The 14,013-nt window shown below is 43.7% G+C and overlaps 1 protein-coding gene and 2 long non-coding RNA genes across 3 annotated transcripts in view; 1 reads left to right on the top strand and 2 right to left on the bottom strand.

Annotated features, from left to right (window-relative positions):
• ext1b (exostosin glycosyltransferase 1b) overlaps positions 1-14,013 on the bottom strand; it is an 84,593-nt gene that overhangs the window by 52,003 nt on the left and 18,577 nt on the right. The window lies entirely within an intron of this gene.
• Positions 1,591-1,974, top strand: LOC127604488 (uncharacterized). Its single transcript, XR_007963342.1, has 2 exons — positions 1,591-1,715; positions 1,779-1,974. It is a non-coding gene; the product is annotated as an uncharacterized LOC127604488 (long non-coding RNA).
• On the bottom strand, positions 3,654-9,836 carry LOC127604487 (uncharacterized). The gene is made up of 2 exons (XR_007963341.1): positions 4,917-9,836; positions 3,654-4,880 (listed from the first exon to the last, which is right to left on the bottom strand). It is a non-coding gene; the product is annotated as an uncharacterized LOC127604487 (long non-coding RNA).

The raw sequence follows: 14,013 nt of genomic DNA, 5'->3' as shown, positions 1-14,013 counted from the left end.
GTGTGTCTATTTGAGCATCATTGCTATGCGGCGCGTGTACATGTCGCCAGTACGCCAGTTCTCACGCCCAGTGCTCTAGTACGCACCTATTTTTGTGTACACTGTCAGGCAAACGAAGTCAAGCTAACCGCAGCGACCATTGTTTATGCTTTGCATGACAGCAAACATGCCGCCAACAGGCGGCGTCCGAGGCGACTTATCTTCTAGATTGTGTTGAGTGCATTTGCCTTGCGGTCAAAAACTGCTGCTACGACCTCAACGCGTCGTCCTGAGATTACGTTCAACCGCTAAATTAAAGACGCTAAATGAAACCTAGCGTCTTTAGCATTGGCCGCGCTAGCGACAAGCAGAACTTAAGTGCCACCTCGGGGCTAGCGAGAGCCGCTGGATTACTTTTCAAAGACAAGTATTCTTCTTCAGTTCGAATTATTAATAGATCAAAATATACGGAACCCACAAATCCACTATTTATCAAATATAATACGATGAAATTTTATGACCTGGTTGACTTTAAAATCGCCCAATTAATGTACAAAGCACACAATAACCTGCTCTGACAAAACATTCAGAAGTTTTTCGAAATTCGAGTAAGCAATTATGAATTAAGAGGTACCAACTTATTCAAAAAACTCAAAATAAGAACAAACATCAAGCAAAGGTGTTAATATGTGGAATAATCTCGAAACGGACCTAAAAATGAGTAAATCGCTTGCTGAGTTCAAAAACAAATTCAAAAAAATAGTACAAACAACCTACATCAAACAGAGTTAAAATGATAAATTCTAAACATTAAATATAATGATAAATCAGAACTAAGTTGATAAATAGAGAAAGATATTGAAATATCCATTATGAATACAAGAGAAAATTGACACAAGAGTGCCAGGGTGAGGATGTATATAATCCCGATACAAACTTAAAGCTGTAAAAATATCACGGTTAAGGGTAAAGTATGAGCCTTAATGGAGACTTCTTCCTTTTTCTTTTCTGATTGATATAAAAATGATTTAGTAGATATAAACACATAACGGGGTAGGACTAGATACGTTTTTTACTTCATCCTACTCCCTTGAACATAATAACTGTGTTGAATGAAGACTGATTTCTTTCTTTTTACTTTTTTTTATCTACCTTATTTTCTGTCAAATTATTACTGTATATGTTTTATGTTCAATAAACAAAACAAACAAACAAAACAAACAAACAAAGTAGACGTAAGTGACTCTGCACACTTTGAATGCTGACAGCCTGACACGGTTAGCGTTCCGACTGATCGCCTTTTACCATACCAGGCTTGCTCAAGTGTGTTGTTTCACGTGGCAAAATGGCTACTGTGTTTCTGACATCACATTGGCCAAAACCTTTGGGGAGAGATTTCTTTCGGGAGGAAAATAAGTGTGCGGTATTGTTTTTGTGTAATCTTGAAAATTAATTGATTACGCTTTCTTTTTAAGAGTTGTTGTGGCCCTTTCCTTGCCTATGAGAGTTCAGTTTCAACTCCAGTGATATGCAAAAGTCAGTGTCAATGGTTGTTTGTCGATAAAAGGGCCCCGTTATTGACCAGTGACCGGTCCAGGTTGGAGTCCGCCATCGATAAATTCCAGCTCGAAAAAAATGTAGCTGATGAACGTTTTGATGATTTGTGACTTTGCCCTTTAAGAAGCCCGTGATGCCAAATAACAAATATGGGGCCAATTGTTGCAGCCAAACAGACAGTGATATACTGCATATTGCTTTGGCAAGTTAAGCATTTAAAAAAATAACCGCCGCAGCAAAAGGTAAAAAGAAAAGCATTCTTACCTGGATTGTGCATATCAGGGCAGATGACGGAGCATCGGCGGCGCCAGAGGGAAGATGCAAATGGTGGGGAGAAACAGAGACATAAAAAGAAAGTCTTGATGAGTGTGCAAGTTCAGAACGTGCCAAATCTCCCGTCGCTGGAAGAATCCGGACTACAATGCAACAAATCCCGTATGTTGTCTACGAGCAAAAAAAAAAAAACATTCTCCTCTTGGATAAAAGTCTTCGACCATCACGAGGCTTTGTTGTTTTGCTGACCTTTTCCTTCGGCGGCCATTTTGACACACGAAATAAAAAGGGCAGATATTTGGTTGGCGGGATGAAGCGGGAAAGAGACAACTACGTGTCCACGAAAATATCGACATCGACCACCTCTTTGTCATTCGGACTGCCGACTAACTTTTTTTTTTTTTGGACACCTGTGTGAACAGTTTGACCTTGGCGGAGGTCGGCACTCCGCAGAGACAAATCTGTATTGTTAAAGTGTTTCTATTTTACCCTTTTAGCCCCCCCCCACCTTAACAGACAGATTGCGCTGAACCAGTAAAACATCTCCTGTGGGATACTTTCAGAACTGCCGAAAGCTCTTAAAAGTGCTAAAAGCAGCAGGCGGGCCCCTCCCCGCCACCGCTCCGCATGACATAGGTGACCCCTAGAAGGCTCACTGGCACATCACCACACATTGCGACATCTTTAATTTCCGCACTATCCTGCCTCGTAAGGCCTAGATAAGCCCGAGATGGGAAAACGCAACAAACTTCTATGCGGCACGTTTTTTCCTCTTCCTGTTGAAATTCATTTCCCAGTCGGTTGTGTCCCGAGAGCGCCTTCTCTACACTACAGCGATTCACATTCATTTCCGTACAACAGCTTAATTTGAAAAAGTGCACGCCCGGTTTCCCTTTACAAATGAAAGGATTAAAACACCTTGTCAGACTTGTGCAAGCGATCTATATTACGTGGCCATAATCGGGTTTCTTTGAGGAATATAGATGCGGCGCGGCTCGAGAACGTGGTTATTACTTTTAATTATAATATCAGCGCCAGGGGTTTTAAAGTCATCTTTTCTTTTTTTTTTTCTGTCCGCAAAATGAGAAGATAAGCACTGATCCATTGTGTGACAACAGGTTAAGGGCAGAAAGTCTCACAGGTGGCTATTTGCAGTTTGTTTATGAGCATAATTACCGTCTTTTTTTTTTTTTTAACTTATGTAAGGATGTTCCACAAAGCAGCTTAAACACTTAAATCTCTTCAGGGACCTTTTAGGGGTCTGTCACTCTGAGTTAGTTACTTTCTCAAATTCCCATGAAGCACTAACTTCTGGCCGTAAATATTTCCATAATGTCTTTTTGAGACACCGTCTTGGCAGTGACAAGCTTTTTTTTTTTTTTTTACTGCAGTCATCCCAAGACTACCAATTACAAGCAAGATGAGGATATTTAGCAGAAGCCCCAGGTCTGAAAGTCGCTTTTAAGTTAAGCTGGCGGCCGCTCAGACAATCAAGTACCGGTAAGTAAGGGGAGCCTGCGGCCCTGGGAAATTTTTCCGTGGTTGAAACAAGAAGAAAGGGCCCCCCCCCCCCCCAAAAAAAAGTCTGGGCAGGCTGTTGATGAAGCGACTGTAGTTATACAGAAGCTGCAGTGGTTTAAGTCCCACAATTTACTTTGGTTAAGTGACCTTGAGGTGTGCCAGGAAACAAAAAGAAAAAGGATGAGAGGATATTTGGGGTGAATGGAAGGAAGGGACACGGGAAGGAAGAAAGGCGTCAAGGAGGGAAATTTGACCGTTGATCATTCGGGATTGCACCTTGAACTGATTTCATGTGAGAAAATTACGCAAGCCAATCCAGTAAAAAAAAATAAAAATCTGTTTATTCTTAGTAAACAAATTCGAACAATCCAACTATTCAACACATCTTTTGACGACGACGGATCTCAAACCGCACATTCCCAACGGGGACTGATTTTCACAAAAAAAAGAAAAAAAACCCGGAGGAACTCTTGAATTAGACGGCCCATAAATCTTAAGCGTTGGGGAACATCTGCGCCGGGCGTTGACGGATGAGCAAGAGTCTATCGTTCGCCTCGAAGGCAACGCTTAAACGGGAGAGTGGAATACAAGGAATTCATGTCACTAAATAGCTGTCGTGTTTTGTTTTTTTTTTTTTAAACATTTAACATGTATTAAAAGGAACAAAAGCCCAAGGGAGCTTTAATGGGATCCTTGATAGCCTTGCGCTTTAGACATATGTGCTCGCCATGTTTAGTCGACTCCTAAACAGCAACCTCAGTGTGAAAAGGGGTGCACAAGTCACGCTATTCACACGCCGACGTTATTCATGATTGCAGGACTCATGTTCGCTGCCAAATTCGCCGTCATACAAAAAGAGAGCAAATGTGCATCTCGGGCGAACCAAAGGTTACACAGTCATCATTAAGGTAAACAGTTTTGGTTGCAAACGCAGCTCTGGACCCCCCCCCCCCAAAAGATGTTTTGACATTTAAGCCTGGCAGTTCTCAACCGCTGCCCCAATACCTCAGCGGGACCCTGCGCCAGAAGCGGCACCTGCAGTTGTCTCCTCAAACCAACCCTGACATTTTATCTTCACGGTGTGAAACTGGTGTGTGTTCTTTCTGTGTGTGTGTGTGTGTGTGTGTGCCTTCGTGTGTCTGTTAAAGAACCATTGTGCTGCCACTTCCTTCCACCCACCATTTTCTTTAGATCACGTAACACGTGGAAGCAGCGCGCACACACACACACACACACACACACAGGTGTCAAACCGCAGAGGAACGTCTGTGTGGGCTGAAGGGGAGAGAACGAACGAGGCAAGACAGAAGCGGGACCTTCCTGGGCATAGCATCCAATGCTCAAGGAAAGAAGCCGCCGATGCTGCGCCGAAGAACGCCCACGGATGATTCAAAGTTCAAAATCCTGTTTGACCAACACAGAATCTCTCGGCGCACATGCGAGAAAGCATCTCGGCGCCAGATGGTCGCTATCCCGCCTCATTTCCACCCGTTTCTGGCCTTGTCCACGCGTTTGGCGTTTTCCCAAACTATCAAAAGGATTTGAAAACTCTTGGTCACCCCCCCCACACACACACTCACACACACACACACCCTCCGGCCCTATAAAAAGGCTTCAGCTATAATTTTGTACACATGTACAAGGTGTACTCATTCGCCTTGTTGCAACTCCTCGTCTTCCACTAAAGCAATTATTGTTGCGCAACATGAATGATGTCACCGCAGGCTCACCCCGTTGTGGAATGCTCGGACCCTTGTGGTCAGGTCATAACGCTCCTGTTCAACAACATGGGAAAATATTTGCACAATTAAGAAGCGAGTATCTTTCTGCGCTCATCTGGCCCCTACACATGGATGAGTTCGTGTGGAAGAATTTGAACCCTTCATCCAATCCTCCACCCCAAAAATAATAAGAATCTATGTCAGACAAACAACAACATAGCAGAACAGTGGGAACATTCTTCAATTTTCCATTCTAGCCTGTAAACTGTTCACTGGTATTGTGTCCATTTGATTAAAAATCTGCATATATGCGGTTATCGAGTTTTGACCTCAAAATCAAACCAATACAAACTTCCATTTCAAACCATCAGCCCATAACAATAGAAAACAGAACCGACAATGACTGCCGGCTTCGCTTTTCAAATCGGGCCCGAGGGTTTAGCATGTTGCATCGCGTCCGAACCCGACTGAACTCTCGGGCAGCGCGCGAGGCCTCGGCAACGACTTTTCACGAGTGGCCGACGGTTGGCCAACGGCTATTCCGAATCTGGAATCGGCGTTGCGCGGCGTCACGTCGTCTTCAGATGTGACAGCCAATCAAAATTAGCTTTCTAGTCGGGTTCGGTTGCGTCTGCTGATCGCGAATAGCCGTTTGGCAGTGAGCTCTTCATGGATGCCTTTAAAGTGCACATCCTTTACCGCGCCTCTTTACCACTTTGGAGAACAATAGCTCATTGAAACAGGAAGTGAAGTTTGGCACATCCCCGTGGGTTATCCGTCAGACACTTCCTTTCCAATTTCCTGCGAACAGGAGCTTCCGCGTGCGCGTGTGTGTTTTTGTGTTATGATCACTGTGCGGCTGGCTCAGTTCGGAGGATACCAAGGGGCTTCAATGTCATCAAAAGTAAATGGCAGCAGGCGGACAATAAGTGGACGTCGTGGGAGATAAGAACAATTCTTCAGTCAGCAGACGGGAAATCAAAACTTCCCCAAATAAACCCGCACAAACACCTTGTGAATGAAAGGGTTTGCCGGTCCGATGTTTTGTTTTTTTAGGTCATACACAAAGACAATGTTTCCCAAGTCGAGATGGGTGCATATGACGCAAGCAGAAGGCGTTGAGTACTGCGGGATTGGCCGTACAATACATAATACAGTGAAACTCCTCTACAACGAAATCATGTTTGCAGCAAGAAATTTTTCACAACAGGGGGGTTTTCACGGCAGCAAATTTGATCTCAGATGTAAACATACAAAAACACACACACAAACGTATGTGTACACTCACACACAAACGTATGTGTACTCTTATTTTTATTCCAATAGTGCATAAGTATGAGCATACACTTATTTGACACTCCATAGAGTCAGTGTAGAAAGAAAAAAAGGGAAAGAAATTGTGAAATTTACGATCAGAATTTACTTTCACTTACATCATTACGTCTGAAACTAACAATAATACTTCCTGGACTACTGTGCATGTGTAAACCAGTGTTGTGGTTGCTGCTGCCGTTTCCAAACGAAGCAGTAGAGGTCGCCGTTGGATTAGACTTCGTCGTAGTGAATCTCGTCGCGAGGCAAAAGCTTTCGTATAACGCAACAGGGGTTTTTTTCGTTGTATGGGGGACAGGAAAGTGGGAATGGTGTTGCATGAAGGTTTTTTTCACACTAGGGGGTATTTTCATCCATGTAAGTTTCGTTGCAGAGGAGTTTCACTGTACATGCAAGGGTGGGTGTCTCTTCAATTTATAATGCCTTTGTAAATGTGCGTTTGTGAGTATTTGTGTATAAGCTAAGCTTGCTAACTAAAGGCCTGAGGAGGCGGGTTGATATTAATGAGGAATTTCTCTCAGCGGAGCTCCTTCAGTAAAACAAGCCCCTGACGTGATTAACGTTTCCCTTTCGAGAGTGTGCGCGTTTGTATGACTGCACGTGTGTGGGTGTTACAGGCCTGATTAGAGTGTGACTGACTTTTTGCCTGAACGTGATCCTCGCTTATTGTTTTTGTGCTGAAATGTTCCCGTCTCTCGGAATCCGTGTAACAACGACTTCCGGCAAAACAACGGCGTGCGTTGAACGCATCGCTCGGTAAAAACAAGACCGACAAAACACGGCAGGAATCGGTGCGACAGAGGAGGAATCTGCGATCTGATTCTTCCCCCTGGTCAAAGGAAAAAAATTAAATATGAGCAAAGATATGTCAAGCCGAGTCAACAGTGTCCAGCAGAAAAGAGGCTTTATGATTTGGAACAGAACTCCGTTGATCCCAGGAAGAAGGAATCTGATCGTGTGCCAAAGAGACACTTAGAAGAATGAATTAGTGAAAGCAACTGGAAATAATTATTATGATGGCATCAACCAGGCATCTGTCCAATCTGCTTGAAGTCGAAACACAACATTGCCTTTCCGATTGGGATCTCGAGTTCATTGTCCTTTTGTTTTGACTCATTACTGGCACTAATCTATCCTCCTGTTTGGTTTCCAGTTAAGAATCAGCCGGTGCAATTACAACCTAAATGAACGTGGATGTTTTCTCGTGTGCTCACGCAAGCCCCCCCCCCCTTTAATTATTTATTTATTTTCTTTAAAAAAGGCAAAGTCGACATTGATACAAGGGAGTACATTAGTGCTTTCCTGTTTATGGCTCTCTGCAGCTGCCCGTCTAATAAGCTTCATATCGGTGCCGTATTTTCTCGACGGGGCTTCGTAACACTTAAAGCTTCAAGCTGTTGTAGAAGCAAATGGTTTAATGCAAGCGTGAGCGATGGAACAAAGCTCAGTGCATCTACTTTACTTGACAAGCAAGACAAGGCACAGGAAGGTTTATAAAAAAATAAATAAATTTGAACAAAAATGCTCTTGCGCATTGCATAATGTGTGTAAACCAAGTAGGAGGCTGTTGTCGGTGCGTGTGTGCGCCCACATTATCTCCTAAGCTTCTTGCGGGGCCGCTTAGCAAAGCGCTCGTCATTCATCTTCATTTCCCCAAGGTGCCACTTTCTGTGTGCGCGAAAGGCAGGACGTGAGTTTCAAACATGGTTCATTTGTTTGGCACTGTCCACAAATGTTTTTTAAAAAATTGAAATAAAAAAATCCATGATGGCTTGACTTTTAGCTTTACGCCCCAACATAATTTGTCCTTGAATTCCCTACTGACATGAAATTAGACATTCGACAGCCTCGCAAGTGGAGCCTGTAGTCTGATGCACCCGTACATGAACTCCTCCTGACATGAAACACTCCACCGAGCCATGTTACCAAGCAACATACCAACCTCATGGAACAGATCAGATTCATCCTTCGGGAAGCACCAAAAAAAAAACCTCCAAAAAAAAAAAACCCATCCCTGCCAGTGCAAGTAAAATTACATGAAAAGGAACCAAATACCACATCAGCCGGTTTTCTTTCCACTCTCTTTGTTACAGATTTCAGATGTCTCGCAATGAGCTCGCCACTTTTCATCCATTTTACACCGCCTCATCAAATGAGATCAGGCTCTGCGTTTGGGGAAAGCTGTGAAATTAATTGTGTCTAATCATCACAAGTTTAGACAATTACAGAGCAATTTCTTTCATTGCACGGCACTCTGAGCAAGAGTGAAATATGACAGTATGTTGAGATATATTTTTATAGATACGGTTGCTGTCAAATAAAAATGTCATCTTTATGCCCCAACATATATGGAATGTTAAAATGGGAGTTAGCCTGACCGCACAGAGCCTCACTATGACCTGTTAGCTAGCATTCCTCATTCCTCCTCATTTCCTAACAACTGGCCAAGATTAGCAAACAGAGGCAGAGCCAAGTGACCTAATTTCTGTTTGCCGAGATGTATCATCTCTTTTGGGGGGTTTTGTTGTAAATTTTAATTGCTTACACATTCGAAATAATATATGTTGTGGCATGACAACACTATTGCGAATAAGTCGTGCTAGCAACGTCACGGTCATAGCGAACGCCGGCTTGTTTGGAGTGATCATACAAGCTCAGTATTGGTCGTATTTGTTGTCCAAATATTTGCCATTTTTTTCAACATTTGAATTGAAATGTCTGAGTTTTAATGCTCTAGTGGCTTGCCCTGTCAAGGCATTTCAGTTGGAACCATTATGAGTCCTTTTTAATGAGCACTAAAAGGTAGCTTGCATTTAAGACACTGAATGTCTGCTAATCGGATCTCATCAAGTATATCCGATACGGAAAGCACTTATCATGGTGAGTCAGCAAGAAAATGAAACGCTTACTTGGATGCTATTTAACACGACAAGGGGTTGTATGGAAATCTGGAAAGGTTCTATATCACTGGTGTCCAACTCAAGGCGGGTGGGCCCAAATCTTGCCCGCCACATCATTTCATGTGGCCCGCGAAAGCCAATCAAACTCCTGCTGCAATGTCTTTCCTTGTGAGCAAACTAACTTAAAGAGTTGAAGAAACGATTCTTCTTAACGTCTCTATAAGGTTTCACAGTCATAACTGCCCTTCAAGAGAAACAATAACGACAATGTGGGCTGTGGCAAAATGAATTGGAAACCCCTGGTCTATCCTATACAATTCATTTGGTTTATTGGTCACGTATCAGCAAAAGGAGAACTACAGGTCATCCAAAATAAAGAGGGAGATGTCGGTTTTATCAATTTCAACAAAGTAATACTGGTATCGTGCGAGGCACTGCACGCCCTGGGTTGATCCAATCCTCCTAGAGCGATCCATGGATTACGTCAGCATGTGCATGAAAAATAGATCAAACCAAAAAAACAAGCTAAATCTTTAAAATGCCCCCCTCCCCCTCCCCCTCCCCCAAAAGGTCCACACTGCAGCTTCATTGTTAGCGTAGCAACCCAAATTACATGAGAAAAAGGTTCAGGAAATGACTGATGAGCAATTCATCAATGTCAAAAATTCTGCCTATACAAAGATTTTTTTTAAAAGCGGCTCATATTAACCCTTTCATGCACCCCGAAAGCCCGATAACGTGAGAAGAGGTCCACTGTAGGAACCGCTGTCCCTGAAAGAGTTAAAGTGTGTTACATTTAAAGAGCAGCTACAGTTTGGAACAAGAACCGATAGTACCGAGCTGGTCGGTCGTGACCTACAGGCGAGACACAACAAGGTCTGCACAGGAAAAATTTGCAAATTCCCCTCATTCTTTTTCTTTTTGACTTCTTCCGCTATTATCTTCCCTATTGCCTCAGATAAGAGGTGATTGTCATTGGACCATGGCAAAACTCCTTAAAAAAAAAATCTATCAAGGCTTTTGGGTTATTCCTACTCGGCGGTAACACTTCCAATCAAACATTGGGAAGGAAACGATCAGTGAGGAAGACGTTAAATTCTCTTGGCGAATCAGTTTAGACGGAGCCATACCGAAAAGATTCGGATGGCTATGGCCCCTTTTCTGGTCATCCTGCCGCCTCTTGATCTCAGAGGCGAGGCTGCCTTGACTCCAATTTAGACTGCGCAAGAATGCCGGAATGTTTCCTGACCAGACCTTTGACCCCGTCCCGCTGCAAAAGGAGAAGCCTTGGATTTATGTGAAGGGGGGAGGGGGGTGAGACAGACTAAAATGGGAGGCAACAACCCGCCCCTCCTTTGCGGACATGTATTTACACATGCACGCTTACCAAATTCATCTTGTATCCAAGTCTGGCCACACACACACACACACACACACACACACACACACACACACACACACACACACACACACACACACACACACACACACACACACACACATGCATGGAAATGTATTGATGGATGTCCTGTGGTCATGGGGGGGAGAAAAAGAACCCCACACACAAGCAAAAAACTGACCACACAGTCAAAACATACACGGCAGCGGGTGCCAGCGGATACATATAAATACACACACACACACACACACACACATACACACACAGCATCAGACTTCTCTATCAGGACGCAGGGATAAAAGCCTCGTGAAAAACAAGCCCAGCGTCTTGTAGGTATGCGACTTGATATGTGCAAAGGAAGAAGATACACTTGACTCATTTAAAAGGCGATGAGAAGCGTCGTCTGGCAAGACTCGCGATCCCATCCGCATTGCTTAATGGGACCACCTAAAAGCTTGTTGATGGGTCTCCGTGTGTTCTTTCTTCACATTCATCCACGGCCGATACGATTACAAAGCGGGGATGCGGGGCGTGCATCATTACGTCATTAGCACGCAGCTAACCTAAGCCGTGAAAAAAAAAAAAAAAGGGACCAGAGCACCAATGCAGAGGGGATGTGAAACGACGACTTCAGCAGTCATTGGACAGTGACAAAATGTACATTATTCCTCGCTCTTGCTCAACGTGCTAATCACGTGAACTTAGCGATTAAAAACGAATACAGTGTGCAGCGGAAATTGAAAAAAAAAAACACATTCTAGGTGTCTGAGAGGCAACAAGACGTGAATGCAGATAAATATAGAGAAAGTGCGCTCCGGCGCTCAGACTTGAAGGTAATTTGAGATGACGGCAAGGGGTAACGGTCTTAACTCCAGTTCTGCTACTTCCATTAGAGACCCACATAGAAAATGGAAGACCCTGGCTGTGACACGTGACTCAGTAAGTCCTGGCAGCAGGCGGAGAAAATAGACGACCAGTCTAAGTCTGTTATGTTCTCTTTTGGGAAAAGTGTCACTGGTGGTGTGGCTGATTGGAAATCATCTTGAAAAAAATAAAAATAAATAACCAAAAAGCCACATACACACCGGAAAATAGGAACATAAAAACAGGGCATTCCTTCAACGCCCCAGAGCCAAGTTCTGTCGACAGATGGAAACAGGAAGTCAAAAAAAAAATCAAGCGGTGTGAAATTATAGACCCCCCCCCCCCCCACCCTCGCCCTCCCGTCACTGTCTGCTTATGTCATGAAAACTGTCCAACCGCACAGACAGCCGAGACGTGGTATTAACAACATGTGAGAGCGGTTACGTCATCGCTCAGAAAGTCGGGAAAATGGAAACCAAAATCCAACGGGAGCTTTTCACGTGCGCTGCCGCAGAGTGTGATGACTAAAAAGATGGACATGCAGAAACTAAGACAACCCCGCCGGGATGGCGGCGCGGTCTTTGGGTGTCTCAACCACGCGGCCGCTCTCGCCGAGGATCAAAGGCAGCCAAGTGGCATGGCTCTCAGCAGCATTAAGTCAACTTAAGCTTTGACAGAGGGCTATACAAATGCTCGCGCAAATAAAGCTGGCTGAGATTAGATTGACAATGGCCCAAAGGATTTCAGACAAGGTCAGACTACAGGAAAAAAAAAGATGCCTGGACAAGGAGAGTAAATGCTCAAAGTACGGTTGATTTAATTTATAATATTAGGGAGGGGGGAGTCGCCAATTTTGCTCCTTTCCAGTGTTATCTTTTACGTCTATAACCTGATTAGGTGATCACTGAAAGGGTTGTGGAAGAGCTGAATGTGCTCATTTATCACTTCTTTCGGCCATTCGTTGCCGATTTTTCGTCACATCGTATTCATACGTCGGATTCGCTGCTCTTGAACGAGCTCGCCGGGACACTGTTGAATCCAGAGGCTTATTTCTGAATCATCGTCAGCGTGGGAGTCGTCTTAATTTCTCACTAGAAATGTGCGTTTGGATCCCATTTTGCAGGTTTTTTTTTTTTGCCAAAAGGCAACTGGCATATAATGAAATTAGCCGTTGGGATTACGGCTGTCACAAGATGCTAATGGAATTGTGATTTTTTTTTCTATTAGTTTTTTTTAAGGCATCATTTCTTAATGGAGTATGACGTCATTGTGAATTGAAAATCACTTGGAACGAATTCTGAAAAATGGAACACGACGACGACAACAACAACAAAGAAAAGAACGAGGAGCAGGAGACGGAGAAATTGTGTCAGAGTGAAAAACAGCGTATAGTCACTAAGGAGCTAAATCATGAAATTGAGACCAATTGAGCACCGGTCATGACTAAGGCCTTCCATGGTGGGCTCGCTTGCGTATAACAAGCAAAGTGTCAAAGGCTCAACGGTCTATTTTGAGCCATTTGTCTTCTCTCGCATTGTCCCACATGACTGTTCAAACTTTCCCGGTCCACCAGACTGCGGCGGTTTGCACATCATTTTCTGATTCCCCGACAAAAGCTCCCACCTTGCGTTTCTTCCTCGGCTAACGTCGCTAACCCACCTCCACTGCCACGTGGCTTTGCTGCCTCGTTCTCCTCACAAGCGCGGTGTCTAATAAGGCTCTGTGGGAACGTTCTCCGACCCGCCTCCCAGAAGACAGACCTGCTAGCGCTCTGCTATTTCGAAGGAGGCACAAATCGCCTAACCTTATACACCGTATGGGTTCACTCTCCAAGCACTCATACAGCTAATGCAATAAAAACAAGTATTTCTAATTTGCATAAAAATTTAAAACGGGGATGTAGAAACGTATACAAAAAAAAATCCGATCTGTAGAATTCTCGCACATTCACATCAATGACCGTATTTTCCGCACTATAAGGTACTCCTAAAAGCATTCGATTTTCTTAAAAGCCAACTAAGCGAAGGAAGAAGGAGCCAAGCGAGACGAAGGATATTTAGCCCCTTGTGGATGTTTTTTTTATAGGTGTCATATCCGTGTTTGTGACCAGTTCTGACAGGTTGGACTAAACTTTGTATTTTTTATGGACTTTGTGTCATGTTTCATGGTACACATGGATTCATATTCTGAGTTCTTGGACGTAGCCGTTGTGAAGGCTCCATAAAACTGAAGCAATAATGTATTGTATTGTATTGTATTCCATTTGTGTAGCTCCATCTAGTGGAGGCATTGCGCAACTACAGCCACAATTGTAGTTTCTATTCTATGCGCCTTAGTAGTGCAGTGCGCCCTATATATGAAAGCAGATTTCAAAATAGGCCATTCATTGAAGGTCCGCCTTATAGTGCAGAAAAAATGCTCCATACATGTTTTTGAAACACATTTTCATGTTGAGAGCATCAATTTA

Source organism: Hippocampus zosterae, chromosome 7, assembly GCF_025434085.1.
Source record: "Hippocampus zosterae strain Florida chromosome 7, ASM2543408v3, whole genome shotgun sequence".
NCBI classification, from domain to species: Eukaryota; Metazoa; Chordata; class Actinopteri; order Syngnathiformes; family Syngnathidae; genus Hippocampus; species Hippocampus zosterae.
Note: the sequence above shows the minus strand (reverse complement) of the source record. Positions and strands in the feature narration are given on the sequence as shown.